This window comes from Electrophorus electricus, chromosome 7, assembly GCF_041902795.1.
Source record: "Electrophorus electricus isolate QZ-2024a chromosome 7, ASM4190279v1, whole genome shotgun sequence".
Classification (NCBI taxonomy): domain Eukaryota; kingdom Metazoa; phylum Chordata; class Actinopteri; order Gymnotiformes; family Gymnotidae; genus Electrophorus; species Electrophorus electricus.
In genome coordinates, this window is record NC_137503.1 from 9987501 (window position 1) to 10011359 (window position 23859).

General features: G+C 38.4%; 1 protein-coding gene across 3 annotated transcripts in view; it reads left to right on the top strand.

Moving 5' to 3' along the window:
- The window catches only part of dlgap4b (discs, large (Drosophila) homolog-associated protein 4b), a 94862-nt gene that overhangs the window by 14596 nt on the left and 56407 nt on the right, over positions 1–23859 (top strand). For all 3 annotated transcript variants that reach the window (XM_026997613.3, XM_026997614.3, XM_081717153.1), the window contains exon 2: positions 14998–15051. The gene's annotated coding sequence lies outside the window, so the exon portion shown is untranslated. The remainder of the gene's footprint in view (positions 1–14997; positions 15052–23859) is intronic.

Here is a 23859-nt window from a genome sequence, read left to right on the forward strand (position 1 = left end):
ATATATCAAAATATGTGTTTGATCAAAATATGCACATCAAATTGTAATGGTTCTTGGGAAATTTTTATTTGGCCACCTAGTTAAATATGATGTATATTTACAGCAAAACAAATAGGTAGTGTAGCATAAATGTTTAGGTTAACATTAGAGTCGAATGCAAATTTCTATGTATTCTGTGGTGTATTGGGGGTAGCTGTGAAGATCTTAAGCAAATTCAAGCACAAAATTGGAATGCAAAAGAAAAAAGAAAAACATAAACAGTTGGCTGAATTAAACTTCCTAAATGGGTTGCTTAATTCAGAAGACTGGAGAGGTTTAATGGTTTGGCTTTATGACCACTGAAAATGCCAGAGACAGGAATTTAAGTTTGGATTATATGATTTTATATATATATCGTGTATGATTTTGCTGAGTGCAAGACACATCACATGAGCTTCACCTGAGAGAGTACCCCACCCAAGAATGGAATTGCATGCCATTGAGCATTGACTTTTGACACACACACACACACACACACACAAACACACACACATACATTTTATATATACATATATATATACACACACACACACATACATGAGCGAGGAGGAACATATTCTATTTGCATCAGAACCCATAAGATCCTAGTTACACCACTGATGGGTGGTGTATGTAACCAGTCATGTATCACCAATTCAGCTCCACAGTGACACTGTACCAAACTGAGACATCACTGCATACTGGCAGCTGAAATTTGTTGAGGCAAGCGAAGATGTGAAGCAAGGTGGCAAATGCATTAGTTTTCCAAGGTTTCTCAATGTGAAGCTCAAGCAGGAAACTCAAAGTCAATAAGTCACCAGGACACCTTTAAAGGGATGCGTCTTATGTGTGCTAAAGGGGCAGGTATAATAGCATTCAGTTTTAATACATTCTACCCTGCATTTGTAGAAGACAAATTCTATCAGACATAGACCTATTCATGTAGTTTTAGAGTACAGCTTAAATATGCAATTTATGCTATTCCAAGCAGTTATTACATGTCCCTGTCTTTTAATGTAACAGTCAGAGAACTGGGAGCATGACCTCTACAATCTTCACTATTAGGTGATTAACTACACTTTAGATTCAAATGAATCATTGCGCTACAACAATTATACTTTACTTTAGACAGTCAGATATTTTGTATAGCTTTTAAGCTAGTTTTAAGTTATAAAATCTAAGGTTTCTTAGTCTCACAAATCAAACTCACTTCCTGATTTAACACTGTCTGTTTTCATGCTTTTAGTCTTTAAAAAAATGGAAAAACAGAAAATACGAAGAAATGCGCATACTGACATCACTCATGTAGCTCGCCTGCAAACCATCTGGTCTGGTTAATTGTTTATTAGGTTGTGGCATCTGATTAAGATAAAGATTTGGTTAGGTAAAACTAATGCAACAAACCCTAATCCACAATCCTATTACTGCAAATAGATGCAGTCCTGAGGGTACTTTGAAGCTGCTTCCTCCACCGGTGAGCAGACTATACGCCACTCAAAAACGTGCTGAGATTGTGCTTTGTGCACAGGCCGCCGAGTCATGAGTCAGTAGAGCGCAAACGCTGGCAGATCTAGCGCATGTCTATTCACTGGCTTCCGATCCGTAGTCAGCAGCAGCTGCTCACTGCTTCCAGCCCTCTGATCTTTCGCCGGCGAAAGTGTCTGAAAATGTCCTCACGTTGCCTTCACAGTGGCCGATGACTCATTGTTCTCCGTGAACTATACGAAAGCTGGTGCTAACAGAGCTCCGAGACTGGATAAGAGAGAGGCCGACCACACTCATCGCATGCACAACCCATGCAAAATCTAAGGCCCTGTCCCTGTGCTGACCCTGAGAGATGCGCTAGGCTGGGTCATGTTGAAACTGCTGCCCAAATTGCTTGCTAGACAGACAAAGAGCGCAGCGTGAACCGAGCTGCTTTGCAGTTGCAGGAACCGGGTCAGTGTGCTTGATTAAATGAGGCTACTAGAGGATTACCAGGGAGTTTTTGGTATTGTACGTGTTAATGAGATAATCAGTGCACATGATTGGTATGACAGTAATAGCTGTAATGTTATATAAACAGTGGCTTGATTTTTATTTAAACAACTAAAATTTGAAGGCAAAAAGAAAAAGAGTGTAAGGTAAATTCTATAATAGATAGAGATTTAGTTTTAAACTTGTGATAGCAATAACCTTTTTTAAAATCAAACGTATAAGGAATAATGTATAAGGACGTATAAGGACGTATAAGGAATAATGCGTATATTTACTAATCTCACAAAAGAAACTCAAACCTCCTTCCTTAATCGTGACGCCCAATGCTGCATAACATCATAAATCATGTGTTTAATTATCGAAGGCCCGGACCAAAACAATAATCATGCTATCCACTTAAGAGCCAGTTACTAAGTAAATGAGTTATGGAATGAGTTATGAGTTATGATTTAATTTACTGAATAATTATGTGTACACTATATAATTCTAATACAGTATCAGGTTGCTAAATAAGGATTCTAAGAATGGATTGAATAGTTATTGTGTGTTCAAGAGCAGAATTGTTTAGTTAAAGCCACTGTAGCATAGGGATTTTATGAAGTATTGTGTTGGGGCAGCTAATGCCAAGTTAGGATTAGAGGAAGTTAGAGGGAAGCCTGATAGCAGAATCTGTGGCTACGGTACTCTTTGTACATGGTTTTATTTTCCATTCTCTTCCTCCAGTTTCCTATGACAGAGAAATCTTTTCCCTTCTTAGTTTTATACAGCTCTGTCTGTCTGTCTGTCTCTCTCTCTCTCTCTCACTGTCTTTCACTCACTGTCTCATCCATCTCTTCCAAAGCTGGAGCCTGAGGTGCAGGTGTTGTCGAGAGCTCTTCATTTCAAACTGGGTCCTGCTTTCAGCTCCTCCCTCATCCCCCTGCTATCGGACTGTACTGATAAATCACTGGCTCATCACTCCTGACACCCGGCCTCAGGTGCATCCCAGGAGCTGACATAGGGCTGCACCAGGCAGGACAAGCTTCCCTCCACCTACAGACATAAGCAGCTACAGGCAAGAGCATGCTAACAGAAATGAGTATGGTAGCACCTCAGCTCTGAGACTTTGTTTAAGGAGTATATTTATGAAGCCAGAGCCTCTTAATATAGATATGTGGGTTCCAAGCTATTAGAGATCTCACAGAACCTGAATCTCATTTCAATTATAATGCCCTCACTAATGCAAAATAAACAACTATCTCAGAAACGTCTCTTACATCACATGCATACGGATGTACTAGGGGATAATGGTTCCATTGTGGGGTATTTTGGTTTGAAAGAAAATCTCTAACAAACTAATCTCTAACAAACTCAACACCCATTACATTCAAATTGGTTTGAAGTTCCACTTAAAGAGATGCATTTTAATTTTCTCCCTGTTGGTATTTATGAAGGTCTTAAAAGACACAAATGCTTTGGGGTCCCAGGATACAGCAGAAAATGGACTGCTGTCCAATGGTCTATGTAATATTTGGTCATTGTTTTTTAATGTTAAAATGGACATTTAAAAAATGAAAACAAATAGTTACTGGATACTCATTTTAAAATTCAATACAGAGAAAAAAAGTTTTTTCATAAGGATATCATCAAAGCAATTCAAGGCACCTGTTAGCAGAGCTGTTAGCTAGTGATCTAGCAATAGTTTTGGGACTATACTCCAAATTAAATTTCATCAGTTAATTTCTTTGCACAAAATCTCCCAACACTCTTGAAGAAAAACCTAAATCTAAAAATATTATGGAGTATGGTACCCAAGCCCTAGCTAGATAACTTTTTATGATTGTCATTATTCATATAGAGAATCAATGTCAGAACAAAAGATCAGGTAGCATTCAAACAGCACAAATACATATAATATATGAAAAACACAGCAGGTTGGAAATTCATATGATAACCAAAAACATCGGATAAAATAAAATAACAAAGGATACTTTATATAACAATTTAACAGTTGTGAGAAGGCTTCTCACAAACACACACACAAACAGAGGAAAGCAAACATTTATGATTGTAGTTATATCACTTGTAGTTACTGAAAATTGTTTGGGGTTTTTTCTTTGTGTTTATTAGCTTTAAGGATTCAAGATGCGATTTAGTTTCAATGAAAAATGAGACAGGGATGGAAGAATATTCAAGAGGTTTTGTTTGTGAATAATACATTTTGCATGTAAACTTTATCAATGTATTATACTCTTTTAAGGGGACAGGGAGTGTCATTATGTGTTGCTATATGAAAGCACGTTCCAAGAGTTGTCAAATACAAAAAGAATGTTGTTCTTTCTCTGCAACCATTTTGGAAAAACACTGAATTATTTATTATAGATATTTCAGAGTTATTCTATAAGTGTGTTTTGTATGTTCATAGCATAGCATTCAGGTAAGAAGTGCCTGCTGGTGAAAACTGGAAAGGGATTAGAAATCTAATTTGGCCAATAATTACATTTCCAAAAATATTATAATCCTCAAATCTTGCTGAAAATATGATTGGGAATTAAAATAAATTGAACTGGAGTGTCTAAGACTGGAAAGAAATGTCCAGTTTTTATGGAATCAAATGTCGTTCACCATCCATGCTAATCACCAGTGCTTTCATTTAATTTTTATGTATATAATCTATAATATGTAATGACCTTTGTATATTGTCTTGTGTCTGGCATTGTGTTTCGTGTTTCGTCTGATCGTTATAAGTTGGGTGGGTAGAAACTCTTCTAGTCATATAGCCATGATAGAAGTAAATAATCTATAATATACAACAGATATTGGTCTAAGTGTTGCACATTTCATCTTATTCTTGCCTTCTTTTGGTGTATCTTGGATTATTTCTTCCCTCCATCTGGGTGGAACTTTAGAATATAGAGTTTTGGAAAATGCTTCAAAACGTCTTGAATTTGACTTGGATTATTTAAGTTATACCTTTGTTCAGTTTCCATTCTAGTATTTTCATAGATTTAGTTCCACTTATATAATGCCTCTGTTTAAGAAAAAAAAATGTAATAGTATGTTATGTAGCCAATCTATTCATTTAATTTAATCTTTTTCTAAATTCCTCTGAGGTATCCTGTGCCAAACTCAGTTTGTTTCTTTATAGTTCAGTTTGTTTTGTAATTCCTCTAATGTTAAATTCCAAGTAAAAACTATTTTTTAATTTGATCTATAAAAGAGATATCTTGAATTTAGTTTCCATGTATTATTCTTTGCTATTCTTTGTTTGCAAATTAAAATTAATAGATAAATATATAGGTGTAGGGTCCACATGTGGCCTACTTCCATGTGTGCTTATTTTGTCTTTTTCTTCCTTGAAATGAAATGAAATGAAATAGTCTGCTTTCGTATATAGGCTCTGTTGGGCAGAGTAGTGAGTGTTTCCCCTTCCATTGGGGAAAGGTCTCTCCATATGTCAGTTAGACCAGCATCTTCAGGAAGTGTAATAGCTTTCCTATGTAGGGACTTTGAGTCTTTTTCCTAGAAGAGTCTACCTTTGGTAGTATGTCTTTAAATCTCCCTCAGATATCAAGAGATCTTCTGTTTCTGTTATTATGATGGTGATTTTCTGGAAGAAACGTATATGACTTCCTGGGGGTTGCATATACATTTAATAGAGTAACTGGATTCTCATATATAACCCCCCTTACCAGAACACATCTGCCCTTCTTGTCTCCCATTTCAAACACTTTTTCAAAATTTAGCTTTGCTTGAGATGAGAATAGCAACCCTTCTCCTATGTCCTGATTTATATGAGAAGAAAAGCAAATAGGTGAAACCCATTCTCTTCAGTTTTTCATGCTTGTTATTATTTTTCACGCTTGTTATTTATTTTTTATGCTTATTACATGTGTGTTCCTGCTTGATATCAAACAAGTTTACTGCATTTTATTGGATTCACAGAAAAGACTTCCTTGTGCATTCCTCCCATGTATATGGTTTCATTTAGATAGGGGAAAAGGGTGACAGCAGAAAATAAAATAGAATAGAATAATAAAAAATCTACCTTACAATATAGCATTAGATTCTGTGTAACCTCTCAACACTTTTGAGGTTAATCGGAACTTATAGCTCTCCTGGAGGAGTTGAGGGCTGTCTTCTGAAAGCATGCAGTCTCTCCTTAATATATTTCTCTCGCTCTTCTCCCATCCCCTGCTGTGTTGGTCCTCCCACTGTTTCCCAAGTGAGCAGTATATCGGCTCAGCCAGGCTCTCCTCCATGCTGACAGACAGTCTGCTGTCTTCCTCAGCCATGTCCTGTCCTCATAGAACACTCGTACTTTAACGGAGGCTGGAAGTGGATCTTTCTTCGCTATAGCACTCACTTTGCTTCAGAATATTCCTGACACTTCTTCAGGACTGCTGAGGGGTAGTCGTGATCAAAGCATATTAAGTCCCCTGTTCAGAATCATATTGTTCTTTCCCCAAGCTTTACACAGAATCCCTTCTTTGGTTTTGTAGCAGATAGACCTGATTATTATCGACAGCACCTTGTCTTCCTTGTGCCTTGTGGTAACTTTTCCACAATTTCCCGCATAGACTATCCATCCTTCTTCCCATCATCACTTGCTTTCTTCACTAAGGGCTACTAAGCTTCTTTCTTGCTGTTCACTCCTGCACTGGTAGAACCTCTGAAAGCTGTAGTTGTCCCAGTGAAGCTTGCATCATCTGGCAGCCTTCCAAATGTCATCCCACAGGCGGCAGAATGCAAATACAATGATAATGGATCTATAAGGTCTGTCATTTCTTGTTGGTCCAAGACAATGGATGACATCAGCCCCTTTCAAAGTTACTTTAAAAGGATGCCAACTGATAAATTTCTAGTGTCTTCTCCATTTTCCTCCTTAAGAGGATCCTCAGTGCCCAATTCCAACTTTAGGATTTACAGCCATCCACGGCAGCCTCCAGAAACTAATTTTCTTTTTCCAGCTATTGAATTTCAGCACAATTAAATTTTTTCATTTTGTAGATTTACATCCACTGTGAATCAATGTACAGTGCAGGACACCTACTTAGTTTGTTTGGAAATCACCTTGATCATCAATTCACTTACTGAGATTTTTTTTAATGTCTCATCATGCTTGTTAGAAAGTGGCCAAAATGTTCTCAAGCCCATTGTTACTCTCATGCTTTTTGCCAGTGGTTTCAAGTGGGGTATCTGGCAGTGAAACAGAAAGAACTTCAGCTTCAATCTTTGGGTCTGCATTAACCCAGTTCATGGCACTCAATTACCCTCTTCCAGCTTGTGCAGATCCTGCAGGTTTGAGGTTACTGTTATCCAGTGTCTCCATCTCCATGGCAATGGCTTCAGTGTGTGTGGTTGTGTTCATTTCAGTTTTATTCTTGGTTTATGTCCCTTGTCTTGTGATTCGTTCTCTGTATGTTTCATTATGTCTCTTTGGTCATGTTGTCTTTGTGCATGTTTTGGTTTCGTTTCCCACGTTCTTTCCTTAATGGATTCCCCGCCTTTATTGTTCCCAGGTGTTTCTTGTTTTTGGTTGATTTCTCCATGTGACTATACCACTGGTTTCCTTGTCATGATTGTTGGACATGTGGTGCTCTGTTTATTTGTTGTTTCTCTGAGTTTCATTTGGTTTCTTTTGTTATTCTTTGGTTATCATTCGTTCCCATACTTGATTCATTTCCTGTTTTTCTTTCTTTCTGCCCATAAATCCTCAGACTCAACACAGTGGAGATTTTTATGTTGTCACACAAGGTCTGACATCTCAAGTGTTAGTTTTACTGCTTGTGTAACCACACAATTTCAGGATTACTGACAGTTCCACTAGAAGCATCTCACCTACACCACCGCCTTCTTGGTCCCTCAGCTCACTAGCTAGCATCTCTGATAACAGTGAGAGAGAGTAATAGGGCAGCTCAAATTGTTTTGATGGTGGCTTTATGAGCAAAATCTTAAGTAAAATAAAAATACAGACCTCTTTTCTGGTTTTGTTTTATTGTGGGGAAAAATATATATATTTCATTTTTGCATTTTGTATATGTTATTTCTGACAATGAAAATTCTAAATTACTTGTTTTCTCTGTTGCTTGTGATTGTATTTTGAAACAAAAAAGAAAGAGCCTGTTTTTCGATTTCAGTTTTTGAAATGGAAAATAGAATGAACAAAGAGATCATTCAAAAACACTCCCTGCACTAAACCAATGGCAGTACTAATTATTCTGTTGCATACAGTGGCCCTGCAGGTTCCAGAAGTCTATACTAACAGCAGTGTTGGAAAAAGCTACCATGACCCAACTGTATCCCCATTCTGGTTTGTTCTTCCAATGAATGCTAAATAAAAAAGCATGAACGTGTAGTAATTGTACTATGTACCATTAACTATGTTTATTTTGTAATAATTGTTTATATAGGAGGAGGAACCAATTTATATTTGAAAAGGCAGATGTTTAAATCATATCAACCATAATTCTTGGTTTCTCCAAGGAACAGATGATTACATCTCTTGAAAGTAATACAGCAGACAGCTCATACGGTGATGCATGAACAGGAATGATGGGTGATGACAATTGCTCTTTTTGTTCCAGTTATTTTGGTGGCTGTGTTAAGAAATGTACATGCAGCACATCTAGAGCAGTTGTGGGCTACAGTAGCGCAGTTATCTAAATGCTCATTTATCTCACTCTTGATAAGCATGTTTTTGATGTTTTTGTCTCATCTGTAAGAAATTAGTGGAGGATGCTTAAAAAAGATGCAGTCTCTGCATCATCCTGGAAGATTCTGAAGTGTTTCAGTATAACATTCACCACTATTTTATTTGTAGGATGATAAGTCAGCACCAAGGGAATTCTTGTAGTTTTAACAGCAGATTATTTATAGTTCAGTGCATCTACTCTCTGAACAGGTAAACATGAGCAAAGGCAGCATCTTTGACTTCCTCAGGAAACACAAAATTTTGAAAATATTAACATATTTCCATACTTTACTGGAGTAAGTTTTCATTCTCACTGCAAATGTGCTTAAGTCTTAGTACATTCCAGAGCTGGGTGGAACATGGAGAATGAAGAAATTATCAGTTGGAGCTCTTCTAATGTGCATGTAGCAATATAACAAATGTCATCAATGTATTTCAGAAATACTAAGGGTACAGGCCCAATGTTCAAAACATTGCTCAAAAAAATGTTTCTCAATGAATCCTGCAAAGAGGTTTTCATAGGATGGCCCTATTTTAGTACCCATACTACCTCCTCTTATTTGTGAGTAGTACTTGGAGTCAACAATTCAGAGCTAACACAAGTTCCAACAGTCTTACATGAATATCAGTAGGAGAGGTCTTCCCTGGTGTTCCATGTAGAAAATATTTAAAAACTCTCAAACCATCTTCATTAGGGATGACCGTGTACAGACCTTTAAAGTCCACTGTATAATGTAAGAAGTTGGAAAGTAGCATTTGTTCATTCAGGCATTCTAGGATTTGTCGAAAGTTTGAAGAACCTTTAACATATGTAGGTAAGGACTGAACAAATGGTTGAAAAATTTCTGTTTGGGCAGGAACAAGCAGATACAACAGGACATCCAGTATTGTTTTCCTTGTGAATTTTAGGGAGAAAATAGAAATGGCTACAGTGTGGATTATCTACAATAAAATTCTGTGTGGAATCAGGGAGGAGTCCTGCTGAAATAATATGTTTAATAGTGGATTGCATGGAGGACTGTGAAGTGATGTCAGAGCTGTTCTGCCTATAAAAACGAGTATCAGAAAGCTGCTAGATTGCTTTTTTTCTTGTAAAGGTCCTTTCTTTAAACGACAAGAGCTCCACAACAGATCCAACAGCTCCAACACCTTAATAACAATCTCACTCCTTTTTGTTAAATTTTTAAGTGCAGAGTATTCCTTTGGTAGACTATGATTTTTAGAAGATTTGTTGAAATTTATGTTACTAATTTCTCCTTCGCAGGTATTAATATAAAAATCTAGTACTTCCAATTCCCCTGCAGGAGCTGTCCAGGAAGACTTGGATGAGTTATATTTAGATAAGTCAATGTTTCCACTAGCATCATGACATGTGTATAGAGTATCCTGGTCATTTTATCTTCTTATGTGAAGCAGTTTAAATTTAATTTAAATAAATTATAACATACAATTTGTGGAGATTTTCTAACAGGAATATAGGGATTATAGGCCAGTGATGTCTGCAATCAGAACTGAGAATATTCAAGTGTGAAAGAGCCATTTCACAATGAAATATTTTGATTTCCTTTCAGAACTAGCCAGCCTGGGAGGATGACGGTTATGAAAATTGCATGAAAATGAAATGAAATAGAGAAGAGTGAAGTGGCTCGTGTCTGATCAAAATGTGATGGCCAAGTCTGGCCTAGGAGATTAGAGCAGGAAAGGTTTATTTGGCTCGGAGAGACAGACAGAGAGAGAGAGAGAGAGAGAGAGAGAGAGAGAGAGAGAGAGAGAGAGGTAGGTAGACATTGAGAAAGAGAGAGAGAGAGAGAGAGAGGTAGGTAGACAGAGAGAGAGAGCTGTATTACAGTAATCTAAAACAGATTGATGGACCAGAGACAGGGGAGCGGACGCCAAAGCAATGCCAGCACTCTGTTTGTCAGCATGTGTGCTCTCTCGCGATCTCTCCCCGCACACACACATACTCTTTCATCCAAGCCTTCCCTCCATTCCTCTTGCCTTCCCGAGAAGCGCTGCCTCTCATAGGCTTCCTGATCTTCTTCTCCTCTGCTCCATCTCTCCATCTCTCCCTTTCGCTTCATCACTGTCACTGTTTTTTGCTTTTGTCACTCAGTATCCCTCCCTCCCAGATTTCACGCCATCCCTCTCTTTTCCGGCCTCCCTCACACCGCTTGGGCCTTCTCCTTCCAACCCATCCCCCCATTACCCTCGCTCTCTCCCCGTCGTTCCTCTCTTCCCAGAGCCCCTCCCTCTCCCTCACCCACTGTGGTCTAGCTTGAGCTGGATTCTGTCTCCATGACGATGACTGGAGGCTCCTCTGCTCTTCTCAAGGTCACCTCTATGAGTGTCAACCAGTCTAGAGAGAGAAAAATGGAGAGATGCGTACACATTCAGACTCCGTCTAATTAATATTCACTTGTAAGCAGAAACTTAAAGTTGGGTAAACACCAGCACAAGGTCATGTAAACTTGCTCTTTATACATCCTCCTAATGTGTACATTTTACAGTTGATTTGACTAACCAGAATGAATTACGGACACATAGACATACACAAATACGTAGACATACACTCTTATTCTCTCACTGTGAAAACACTAAAAAGTTAACGTACGTGTCATGTAGGTGCCAAACATGAGTGATTATGATTGATTGCCTTATGCTCTGTGTGTGTGTGCGCGTGTGTGTGTGTGTGTGTGTGTGATTCTGAAAATAGTAGCATGCAGAGATTGAATACCTTGTTATTATGCCTATATATCACCTGTCAGGTGACCTGCTGAAGCAAGTTCCATTTTTCCATTTTTATGAGCTTGACCTTCATTCCCTTGACTGAGCACACACTGGGTTGGTAGTGCACTCTTCTCCTTCGTGGGTCATGCTTATTTTTCATTGTGCATTTTTTCAATAAGAACAATGAGAGTATATATCAATGTAGATATTGTTCACTTTGCTAGAATTCTACTTTTCTAGAACTCTGTAAATGTAACAGAAAGCTTTTTGTATTAGCCTTGTGTTTGAGGACACTCACTCTACACCTGGCTTACAGAAGCACAAGCTGTACAGGCCGCACCGAATCAGATCGTAAAACTAGAGCAATAAGTGGAGCAAAAAACTGGAACTCTGCTACGTCAAAGCCAAATCCAGTATTCCCCTAGCTGCATGCTGCTCTTCCGTAGGGGTTTTCGGCAGGGGGGCTCACCAGTACGTGGCCAGCCTTTCGGCGTACCACCGCACCATGTGCTGTTCTGAAGCCAGACTAAGCCCAGTTCTATGTTGGGCACCAAACAGTATCGATGGGGAATTCTCAGCTGGAATTCCTTTTTAGAGTGTGACTGGACATCGTTTGTGTCTGCTGCACTGGCCTACAGTGTGAAAGTGCTGTTGGCATTGTGTCTGAAAGACCTTCGGTCTGAAGTGACATTGATTATTTGTGGCAGCATCTTAAAGCGGTAGCATCCTGAGGGTGCAGCTCAAATGGATGGGGACTTCATGGCATGTTAGTTTTTACCTACATCTTAACAAGACTTAGGACCCTAACCATGCCAGAGATACATGATTATAGTCATTCCATTTAGCTCCCATGTTGATTAATACACTGTTGGGGAAAGCATGTCCCAGTGTTACATAGTACAATGCACAATACAAAATGGAAAAAGTACAATTGATGTAAACCTTTAGGTGTTATCTATTACAGTTCTAGAATAAAAGATGTTTCATAGCCATGTAATGTGTGTATGTGCTTCTCCAGATTACACCATGTCAGTGTGTTCAAATTCTAGAGTCAGTATGAGATGACAAAGTAGGTATATTCATACATAGTTGATCTATTTGTTTACCATTTTAGAAATTCTCAGTAGCTGTAAATAACATGTAATCTTATTGTGCAAACAAAATCATGCTATTCAGCAATAGTGATCAACCTTTTGCATGGTGGATTGGTATTGTATGTAGAGATAATGTGTCATCATGTGTTACTGATATAATTTTTTCACTGACCTTTTAGATTTCCTTATACATGATATAAAATTTATGAAAATCTAAAATATTGTAATATATTTTGATGCATGAAACCTTGTCAGAGGGTGACATAATTTGTTATGGATTTCCTTTTGAAATTGTCTTTGTTTGTCCCTCTTCTCAGATAGCCTTGCGCGTCAAGCTCACTTGTTTAGTCACTTGTTGCTTTACAGTCCATGTCCCAGTGCCAATGGCTAGCATCCAGTCTTAATTAAGAAATAAATTCTAGAGGCTTTTCACTATTCATGACAATTTCCTATAAGGATTTGGGTCAAATATGTATGTAAACTTATATTTTGAAAAGTAACTTTGAAGCATACAAACATTACATACACCAAAATTATTGCAAACATGTGAGGCTCTGTTTATTTATTCATTTAGAGGGAATGCCGGACCCTGTGCATGTTGCGTTAGAGCTAACCGCTCACTAATAATACTCCTAGCAGGGCCAGCTGGAGCCTTCTCTCTGCAGTGGTAGTGTGGTTTACTCAGTTACACTGTTTAGCACACTTTCACTGACTGTCAGGTCATAATAGCTTCTTTAAACCTCTTTGTGCATTCTCCTCAAAGGCACTGCTCTTTCTTGTGCTAGCGCTGTCTTGCTCTTCCTCATTTATCTCACTCTTTCTCAATCATCCTTTTGTCATTCTGAAAAATGTCTCCTGAGCCATTCAAGGGCCATAGACACACAAACACAATACAGTGCATACATCTTGTTGTTTTATATATATAATACTGTAAATTTTTATTATTATTATTATTATAAAATGGCTTTGTGAAAGTTTTTTTTCCTCATTATTAGAAAGTACAAGAAGATGTAGATTATGTTGTTAACTTGTGCTGTAAGTTATTACAATATGAGTTTACATTATGCACTGAGGATCTGTTTAAATAAAAAACACTATGAAGTGCAGCGACAGGGTGACCGAAAAAGTCCTAGTCCAAAAAAGACTGTTGTTTGCTTTGGATCGTTCCCTAACACTGGGAACATTCTAGTGTGACTCTGAGGCTGTTGTTTGCTTTGGATCGTTCCCTAACTCTGGGAACATTCTAGTGTGACTCTGAGGCTGTTGTTTGCTTTGGATCGTTCCCTAACTCTGGGAACATTCTATTGTGACTCTGAGGCTGTTGTTTGCTTTGGATTGTTCCCAACACTGGAAACATTCTATTGTGACTCGGAGACTGTTGTTTGCTTTGGATTGTTCCCTAACACTAGGAACATTCTACTGTATGACTCAAAGATAGTTCTTTGCTTTGGATCCACCAAGATCCATCAGTTTCTTACTAAAGAATAGAACATTAAAATGGTGGCAGTTTTGTGTCTGATTGCTCAGTGCAATTTTATGTACATCCTAAAAATTCCAGATTTCATTGCTTTTCATTGATACTGTACATACTTTTTCAGCCATAGATCTAAAATGGCTATGTTTCTTTTTTGGTTACCTTTCAAGAAGATGTCAAGCATTTAAATGATTTAGATTCCAGGTACACCAGAAAGAGGGATTTCACCAAAACCTTTTACTCTTTAGAACGAGAAGGGAAGATGTCATTGAATTATGAATTAATTGAATCATAAGAAACGGTATGAATGCAGAACCCCACACAAGCCCTTACTTTAAGCATTCTTAACTTTTCCTGAGAGTTTGGGTGTGTAAATTCTTACAGATATGCAATTGTGAAATTATGTTGGCAAAAAAATGAATGAAAATCTGGCATTATCTCACATATCAATAGTGTTTTTATAATAACTGATTACTATAAAATTATTCATCTGTCTCATTTAAGTTCATTTTTAATGGCCAATGTCCCATACAGACTCTGCTACATACAGTCAGAGTCAACAGAGAACAGAGAAAAGCTGCTTCCTTAAACCCATGAGATCTTCATAACTACAATGCCTACTTAATTAGGCTGACATTGGCACAGACTCTTTAAACGATTTGCTGTTTAAAATATAAATAGCCTGAAGCTAAAGAGTCTCACTCAGAATCTGAGGTCAGAGCAACGAAGTCAAATGTTTTATCTCAGCAATGTTTCGGATTCATCAATCATTCATCCTTTTGTTAATTAAATATCTGGGTAGTGAGTTGTCACTTTATAAGGCAATTACTTTGTAGGTTGTTCTGCTTTGGAATATCCCAAACTTAAATGAGATTTGTTGATACCTTTAGCAGTGGCTCTGCCATGTTGAAGTTCTGGAGAAAACTGCCTGGATAGTCTAAAAAGGGACTCCCTCAACAGCAGCAACAGATGCTAATGCTAATATTCAGTTGGTATTATAGGTATAATCAGGATTTGTTTGTGTGTTTTTACAGGATCTTTCTCCTCCTGAGCTGATTTTGAAGATCACTAGGCTGAGTTTAACAAAGGTACGTGTTTGTCCCTTTTTGTCTGGCCTTTGGCAAGCACAGAATATTATTTATCTCACCCCTTTCAAACATCTCTGACTCCCTGACACTGAAAAAGACAGACATGATCACATGCCTCACAGGGCCACAGAGGCTGGGTCATACAGCAGCAGTTGATGGGGAATTTCTCCAGGAAGCTAGGTTCACCATGGGAACATGTGTCAGTGGAGGGTCAGGGCTGAATGTCCTGGAGAACGCTATGTTTTTGGCTGGAGCAAGGTCTTGGGATGGAGTGGGTTAGCTTGAGTGTGAAATAAATGGAGGTTAATGGCACGAAACAGCTGTAGCATTCTGAATAAGTTTCCTTGGTTTTGTTACACACGAAGTTTCATTTAGGAAAGAACTGATAATTTGTCACATCAATTCTATTTTGTACTGTAGCCGGAGGTACATGGTGCTTTGCTGAGAAGTGCTAGTTTTTTTCCCTGTAGGTCTCTTTAAGATAAGATTGTTTACTCAAGTCTGATGTATTCTCACACACTTTATCTTATCTCCCTCCTCCTAGCAGAGTGAAAGAACAGAGGATGTTATTTACTGACCGTATAGCACTTGAGCAGCCTGGAGCCGGCAAGCTCACTACTGCCTGTCACTTAGAGCACTGTTGATCTGAGCTGATGCTTGCTCTAATGAACTTATGACCTTTAAGAATGAAGGTCAGTTTTACAGTGTGTAAAACTGGAGTATTTGTAGCAGGGACAGTGAGGAGACTAACACAGAGAAATGTCAGTCATTATGGATCCTTTTAGCCTTTGAGTTCATAAGAAATCGTTGATTTAAACTAAGTGTGACAGTTCCTCCAGCAAACAAGCCTTTCTGCTGCTACTTCCATTTGATGGAACATAGAATAAAATATCATTCAGAGAAAGTGGAATTTTACTGCATTTTCAAATATTATTGCTTTATATATATATATATATATATATATATATATATATATATATATATATATATAAACTACAATTGTGTGTATGTGTGTTTGTGTACACACATTATATGCATGTACACACATTATGAATACATTAAGTTGTATTATAGCCGCATATATAGTTTATACAAAGTCATTGATCAAGTATGTCCATATGTTTTTGCACTTTCACACATACGCATAGACATACAAGCACAGAGAGGGAGCTTTGTGAAAGTGTTACATTAACATGTTCTAATCTCTAGGAGGCTTACTGAAGACTTATTCCACCAAAGCGCTTTTAACATTTCTGCCTTTTATATCTCCCTCCCTTCCTGTCCCTCACTACAAACACACATAAAGTCCTACAGTTTTATGAAGATTCACAGAGTCAGAGGTTACTTTCTACACACAATTGCAATACTTTACATTGCAATAAGCCTATCTTTCCTATCCATAAAAGACTAACCCCAATAGATTGTTGTATTTTCTGCTTCAGATCTTGTTAAATAAACACACAGGCATTTTGTTAAAAACTAGTGTATTTCTCTCTCATGAAACACCTTATGATTGAGCGCATGCTGCATGACATCGCCTGTGCTCGTTTTCTGCAATGTAGCTGTTTGACTAAGATAACAGTTAGCACAGATCCCCTTGGCCTGCATTAGCCAGGTCCCCAGCTGGCACATTATGAAGGCTTTGACAGTATTGATGAGTTGTGTAATACCTGCTATTAGGAGATTTCTAGGGGGATAAAACCAATGATGTACTGAGAAGCCAGTGACTGGTCCCCGCAACCTCACTTCCAACCTCACATCCTTCCCATGGGCCCTTTGGGAGAGGTTTTTTTTTTTTGTGACCTGATGTTCCTTATTACACAATGTAGGGTCTCTCCTTTATTCTCTCTCTCTGTCTTCTCTCACTTTCTCTTTCTCTTCTCTGTCTCTCTCTCTCTCTTTCTCTCTCTCTCACACACACACACACACACACCTGCCTATCTAAGCGACAAGAAGCTCAATCAGTCTGACATTATAAAGCTATACCTAGTTCAAAAGCTCCTATCCTTAGGAATCCTCAACGCACGGGACACATGGCCATACCATGCAGCACCTCCCTTTCCCAGGCTTCCAGTGTCTCCGTCTCTTTAGTCTAGCTTCACTTTCCTTACCACCTTTGACATCACGCTCCTGCCGCACACCTGCTGCTGCATGCTCTTTGCTCTGCCAAGGAACGTCCACAATATCCTTTTGTTCCTGATATTGAACAGGGCCCTTAGAAAAGCTTGGAAATGTCAACATTTGTTCTACATTAATCTGAGTACAATCAGGAGAGCTCAAAGATTGACGCCAATGAGCTGATGTAGATGCACGTTCCTGTTTCGCTGCCAACCCACAATGATTCATCCACAGTTGTTTGTTATTCTCTTTGGTCATGTGGTAAACCTGCCAATTTAGGGGCCTTTGAAAGAGAAAGGATTGCAAGGGAAGAATAATTCAGATGATCAGTTGCAGTTTGGCATCAGGGTGCCCAATGCTTTAATAGTTTACGTTTACATTTACAGCATTTAGCAGACGCTCTTATCTAGAGCGAATAGTTTGCACAGCCCAGCAGGTTGAAATGAGATCTGTTAATAAGGTGTATTGGCAGTGAACTCAATGTAAATGATGTTGGATTTCATAAATAGAAAAAAAAAACATCTTTACTGTATATCTCATACATAATAATGATATTATTTTTAATACCCTGATATACATCGTATGCCAGTGAGCAAGTAAAGGTTTAAAGTGAGTAAAGGTTCGATGCCAGCAGAGCTATTATGTCTCCAGGTCTGATGATGTAATGCTATTTGTTATCTGCAACCAGGAAGATTTCACCACCACCGGCCCCAGTGATCAGCAGCATCACTGATCTTGTGTGTAAAGTAGCATTTGTAATTCTCAAATGGTGAGGGCGAGAGATGGAAAGTGGTTTGTATATATGTGGTTTTTAACAAGTATGTTGTTCTTTCCACCTCGCTGCTGAGACAGGTTCCAACTCTCCCTGTCCCTGAACTGCATCAAGCTTTTAAGAAGATTAATTAATCAATGTTCTTCTTTGAAATAGAAAATATTATCTAGAGTTTGGCATACATGTCCATGCACTGTGTGCCTTGCTGTTTCCTGATGTGTATGGTAAACACTGTTTTTGCTTGTATTCATCTATGTCCAAACCTACCCTTTATTTCTTCCTTTCTCAGTCATGTCCCTCAATCCCTGTCACATTAGTCACAATCTCACACACACACACACACACACACACACACACACACACACACACACACATTTATTATGACTACTGCAGCTAATTTAATTTGCGTGTTGATTAATGCAGATGACCTCAATTTACACATTCTGGTGCTCAGATATATGCTTTCATCTTGATATGCAGTGCAATGGATGTGTCTTTACTGAGATACTCCAAATGAGTGAGATCAGAGCTACAAGAGAGCCTGACACTCCTAACGTTTTTACTCCCCTAAAAAGGCATATGACAGTGTATGGCTCTGATCATTAATACAGTGTGAGTGTGTCAAATGGACGAAGCTTTGAACCTTTTGTAGTGCTCAGCTGACATGGTGCAGACATCACTCTGCACTTCTCCTTGTAGAGAATAAAATAACCTGTAGTATTTGTCCATGGTTTTAGGGAGTTGCGCTGGTGAAACAAAAATGACATCAACTGTATTATTATACTGCATTAGGTGTTATGAATTGCCAGCATAATGTCCCAGAATTCTTTACACCACTGAGGCTTGTGGGGCGCTCTTTTTTGTACTTCAGTGCAGTGCTGAGCAGGTGAGCTTTAATCGTCCTGACAGGTATTGCTGTAATGTGAATGTTCCAAATTCCTACATACAAGTGTTTTGACAAATGTCAGCCACTGCATTTATAAAATCTATATTCTTATATAGCCCTTTAAAAACCCAGGGAACATAATGTAACACATATAAAATAAAACACTAAAATTGAGTGTTATATTAAACATTCAGCAAAACAGAACTATGGTAAAGTATTGCTCAACCAAACAAAGTGACACGTTAGTTGTATCTGAGAATGGTCAAGCATATTCCAGTGAACATGCTCGACTGGCAAGCCACAGTCAAAGACTATGCACAAACCGAGTATCTGTTACATGTATTAACCTACCATGGGGGGTTTTGAACGTTCAGCAACAGTAGGTTTTTATTTTTCTCTGAGGATGAAAACAAAGCTATAGGCTTAAATATAAAAGGCCGGCTTCATCAACAGTGGAAAAATCTGCATGGACTTCACTGCAAAATAACTAGCACTAACTAATGTTTGTGTAGCCTATGCTGAATAAAGCTTACATAAGCTGTTCTCAGCATTAGGACCACTCATTTTACACCAGAAGGGAGAATTTTAGAACAGCATTAATAAGACAAACTTTGTACGTATACATGTGTGGCTAGAACACAAAGAATAACCCAATTAAAAAGAAACACATTTTAGATCTCTGGGTATTTAAGATTGAGGGGAATGAATTCATTTGGCTGCCTCAGCTTCCATTACATATCATCAGGAGATGTGTTGAATAAGCCACAACAAAGAACCATATCATACTCTTCTTGTCAGTACACATTGCACATGCTCACTGGCCTTTGTTATATCGGACATACGGCAGGTGAAATAAGTATTGAACACGTCACCCAAGTCAATATATTTCTAAAGGTACTATTGACAAGAAATTCTCACCAGATGTCAGTAACAATCCATCCAATCCACACATGCAAAGAAATCAAACCACAGATGTCCATAAATTATGTGTAATAATGAGAAATGACAGAGGGAAAAAGTATTGAACACATTTACTGAAATTTATTTAATACTTCGTATAAAAGCCTTTGTTGGTAATGACAGCTTCAAGACGCCTGCTGTATGGAGAAACTAGTCGCATGCGTTGCTCAGGTGTGATTTTGGCCCATTCTTCCACACAAACACTCTTCAAATCCTGAAGGTTCCGTGGGCTCCTTCTATGAACTCTGAGCTTTAGTTCCTTCCATAGATGTTCAGTTGGGTTCAGGTCAGGTGATTGGCTGGGCCATTCTAGCAGCTTTATTTTCTTTCTCTGAAACCAATTGAGAGTTTCCTTGGCTGTGTGTTTGGGATCATTGTCTTGCTGAAATGTCCACCCTCATTTTGTCTTCATCATCCTGTTAAACAGCAGCAGATTTTGATCAAGAATGTCTCGGTACATTTGTCCATTCATCCTTCCTTCAGTTATTTGAAGCGTGCCAGTGCCGTATGCTGAAAAGCAGCCCCACACCATGATGTTCCCACCTCCAAACTTCACTGTTGGTATGGTGTTTTGGGAGTGATATGCAGTGCCTTTTGACCTCCAAACATGGTGTGTATTATGGCATCCAAAGAGTTCAATTTTGGTCTCATCTATAGACTATGTTCTCCCAGTATTTCACAGGCTTGTCTAAATGTTGAGCAAACTTTAAATGCGCTTCAATATGCTTTTTCTTCAGCAATGGAGTCTTGCATGGTGAGCGTGCATACAGGCCATGGAGGTCGAGTGCATTACTTATTGTTTTCTTTGAAACAATTGTACCTGCTGATTCCAGGTATTTCTGTAGCTCTCCAGAGGTGGTCCTTGGCTCTTGGACAACTCTTCTGATAATTCTGATAATTCTTCTCCTCTGACTGAAACCTTGCAGGGAGCACCTGGTCTTGGCCAGTTTATGGTGAAATGATGTTCTTTCCACTTACGGATTATGGTTCCAAAGGGCTCACTGGAACCTTCAGTAGTTTAGAAATTCTTCTGTAACCAGTGACATCAGTATGTTTTGCAACAGTAAGGTTGCGAAGGTTGCGAAGGTTTTGCGAGAGCTCACTGGTTTTACCCATCATGAGATGTTTCTTGTGTGGCACTTTGGTAATAAGACACCTTTTTATAGGCCATCAGTTGAACCAGCTGATATTAATATGCACTAAGTGGCAGGATTGCTTTCTAATTATTGCTAGATTTCAGATGGTGTCATGACTTTCCATGGCTTTTTGCACCTCTCTTTCTTCATGTGTTCAAAACTTTTTCCCTGTGTCATTTCTCATTATTATACATAACTTAATTTATGGACATCTATGGTTTGATTTCTTTGTATGTGTGGATTGGATGAGTTGTTACTGACATCTGGTGAGAATTTCATGTCAATAGTACCTTTAGAAATATAATTACTTAGAAAATTGGTGATGTGTTCAATACTTATTTTACCCGCTGTAGGTCCATCAAAACGCACATGTAAAGACATGCATACCCGCATACACACGCACACACACTCACAAGCACAAACAAAACAGCTTTTGATAGCCAGACACCATGTAGAAGAACTCCTCATGATTAACTTTTCTCACCCCTGTCTCTCTGAGGATGAGCTGAATGCCGTTTCACACATACACGCTCGCACATGCACACACACACACACACACGCACACACATACAAAAAATCACTCGCACGGTGCCCCAGTTTCTCCACTTATAAAAAATCTTCTGTTGTGTAAATTAAGCAGGCTTTGCCTGCATTCCACCAGTTCACTCATCATAGCAGAAGCATTATTGGCTTGCTTTGCTTTGCCTTTCCACATTGCTTGGCTGTGCCTCACCTGGGGACAGGAAGGAGAACAGTGGAGGAGTTGGTCATGGACAGATGTCTGAGAGAGGAGTGTTCTGGTGCACTATAGACCCAAAGTTTCTGAGAGCTCACCAAACATCTGCACTCAGCGCACTCACCATCTGCACCACAGGAGGATGGAGAAGGATTCAGGACACACACACACACACACACACACACACACACACACACACACACACACACACACACACACACACACACACACACACACAAACTCAATCAGAGGTATGGTTCAATCAGAAAAGGGACTGTGACCTGCTCAATCTGACCTAAAAGTGATTTTCATTTTTCTGAGCCCTCAGAACAATGACTAGACTCAGAGGCTGCATCCCTAGGTTTCCTACCCAGTGGCCATTCAGTGACTGTACCATTTCATTGTGGCCTGTCTGATTCCTCTGCGCAACTGGAGCTTGGCTTAACTTGAATTTGGCAATCAAATAATTTACAGTTATCTTGATATGAGATTATTGGGATTTTCTGATGTATGCAACCTAAATACTGTCTAATTGCAACACATTCCAGGCTGGTTTTTGTATCTTCCAAATATTATCTTTTCTTAAAAATAAGCAGTAATTATACCTCGATGTCTTGTGTTTATTTTGCACAAAATCACACTTCGCAAAAGCTGTGTGATTTTTCTTGCTTTGCATAAGTAGCATATTTTAGCAGAGTGTATACAATTAAAATACTTTTTAAACATATTTTCATGTATATCTTTTCATCGCTGAAAAACAATATTTTGGCATTACTGTAAATTTCCATTTTGTCATAAAACAAAACCTTTTATAACAGCAGTAAAGAGCAAAAAAAGGTGATATTAAAGCTGACAGAATTAGAGTGTCCTGTCCAAACAGCTATATTGCTTAGCATTTGCATATTACTTAAGATGTTGACAGTAGCACAACAACACAAGACCTAGATCCTAGAGACAGAGTGGCAACCAGGCAGAGAGCACTTCCTGTGTTTCAGTATGTAAGCATTTCTACCTGTTAAACCACATATGATTACTATGTTTAATTATTATGCATAGTTACTGATTAGTGTCAATTTATCAGCCTCATAATTTCAGTTTTGTATATATTCAAATTAAAAATAATCACAAGCCTTAATTTTTAACTAAAGAACAAAACATTAATTCTTTGACATTCAAAGGATTTAATAAATGTAATTTCTTTGTGATATTGACAACAATCAGAATTTGAATGATATCAAGACACAACTTTGTGCATACACACACGACGTAAGAAGCAGGCAGGATATGCTGTCTCATTTCTTCTAAAATGCGCTGAGTTTGAACAGTAAAGTAGCCATATGTTAATTGACACCTTGTTTACTTAAACTAACAATAGCCAGTTTTATGTCTGAACCTTGTGAAGGCAAGATGATGAGATGTAACGTATCTCTGTTGGTAAAAAGAGAGATCACATGCAAAGAGGAAATATATCATTTTCTATGTGCACAAGTCTTGAGTTGTAAATTTATCTATATAAATATAGCTTAAACCAAAAGCGCAAATAGATTAAAATAAGGTTTAACTATTAGAATTGTTCTGTAATGAAACTTTGCATTTTTTAGATAAACCATGCTCTTTAAATAACTGGTGCCAGATGTTGCAAAGTCTCATGTGTTGAGGGTATGGAGAGTTATCCAGGCTTGTTGTCCTTGTTAAATTCCTCAGGAATTTTCACAGCCTGTTGCTCTGTGATAAAACACAACGTTGTCCAGATATAATGGGAATCGCCCCTCTGGTCCTTAAGGCTAGGAACACACCTGACAATGAAGAACTAACACCGCAACTGCGAGCGACTGATAATCACCGTCAGCTCACTGTCGCCCTTTGTCACCTGTTTACATTCAAACACCCTAAACAGACTGCAGCTGGTGAACGATACACAAGTACATACAGCGCCTGTGCCAAAGAAATACACTGCTTCCCGAAAGTGCAGGTTTCTTCTAACAAGTATAATGAGTTATGACTGACTCCCCTCTTCTTGAGATGGTGTAAGGTAATGTATACAACAAAAGTACTTTCAGTGTAGCACAACAAAAAAGTGTAGCAAAATGTAATGTTAGCCTAGCACACTGCCTCAGTAAATCAAGCCACAGTGCCACAAAAAATCCTTATGCTTTATGTCTATATTATCCCATTTTGAGTCAGATTTAGACTGGTCGGC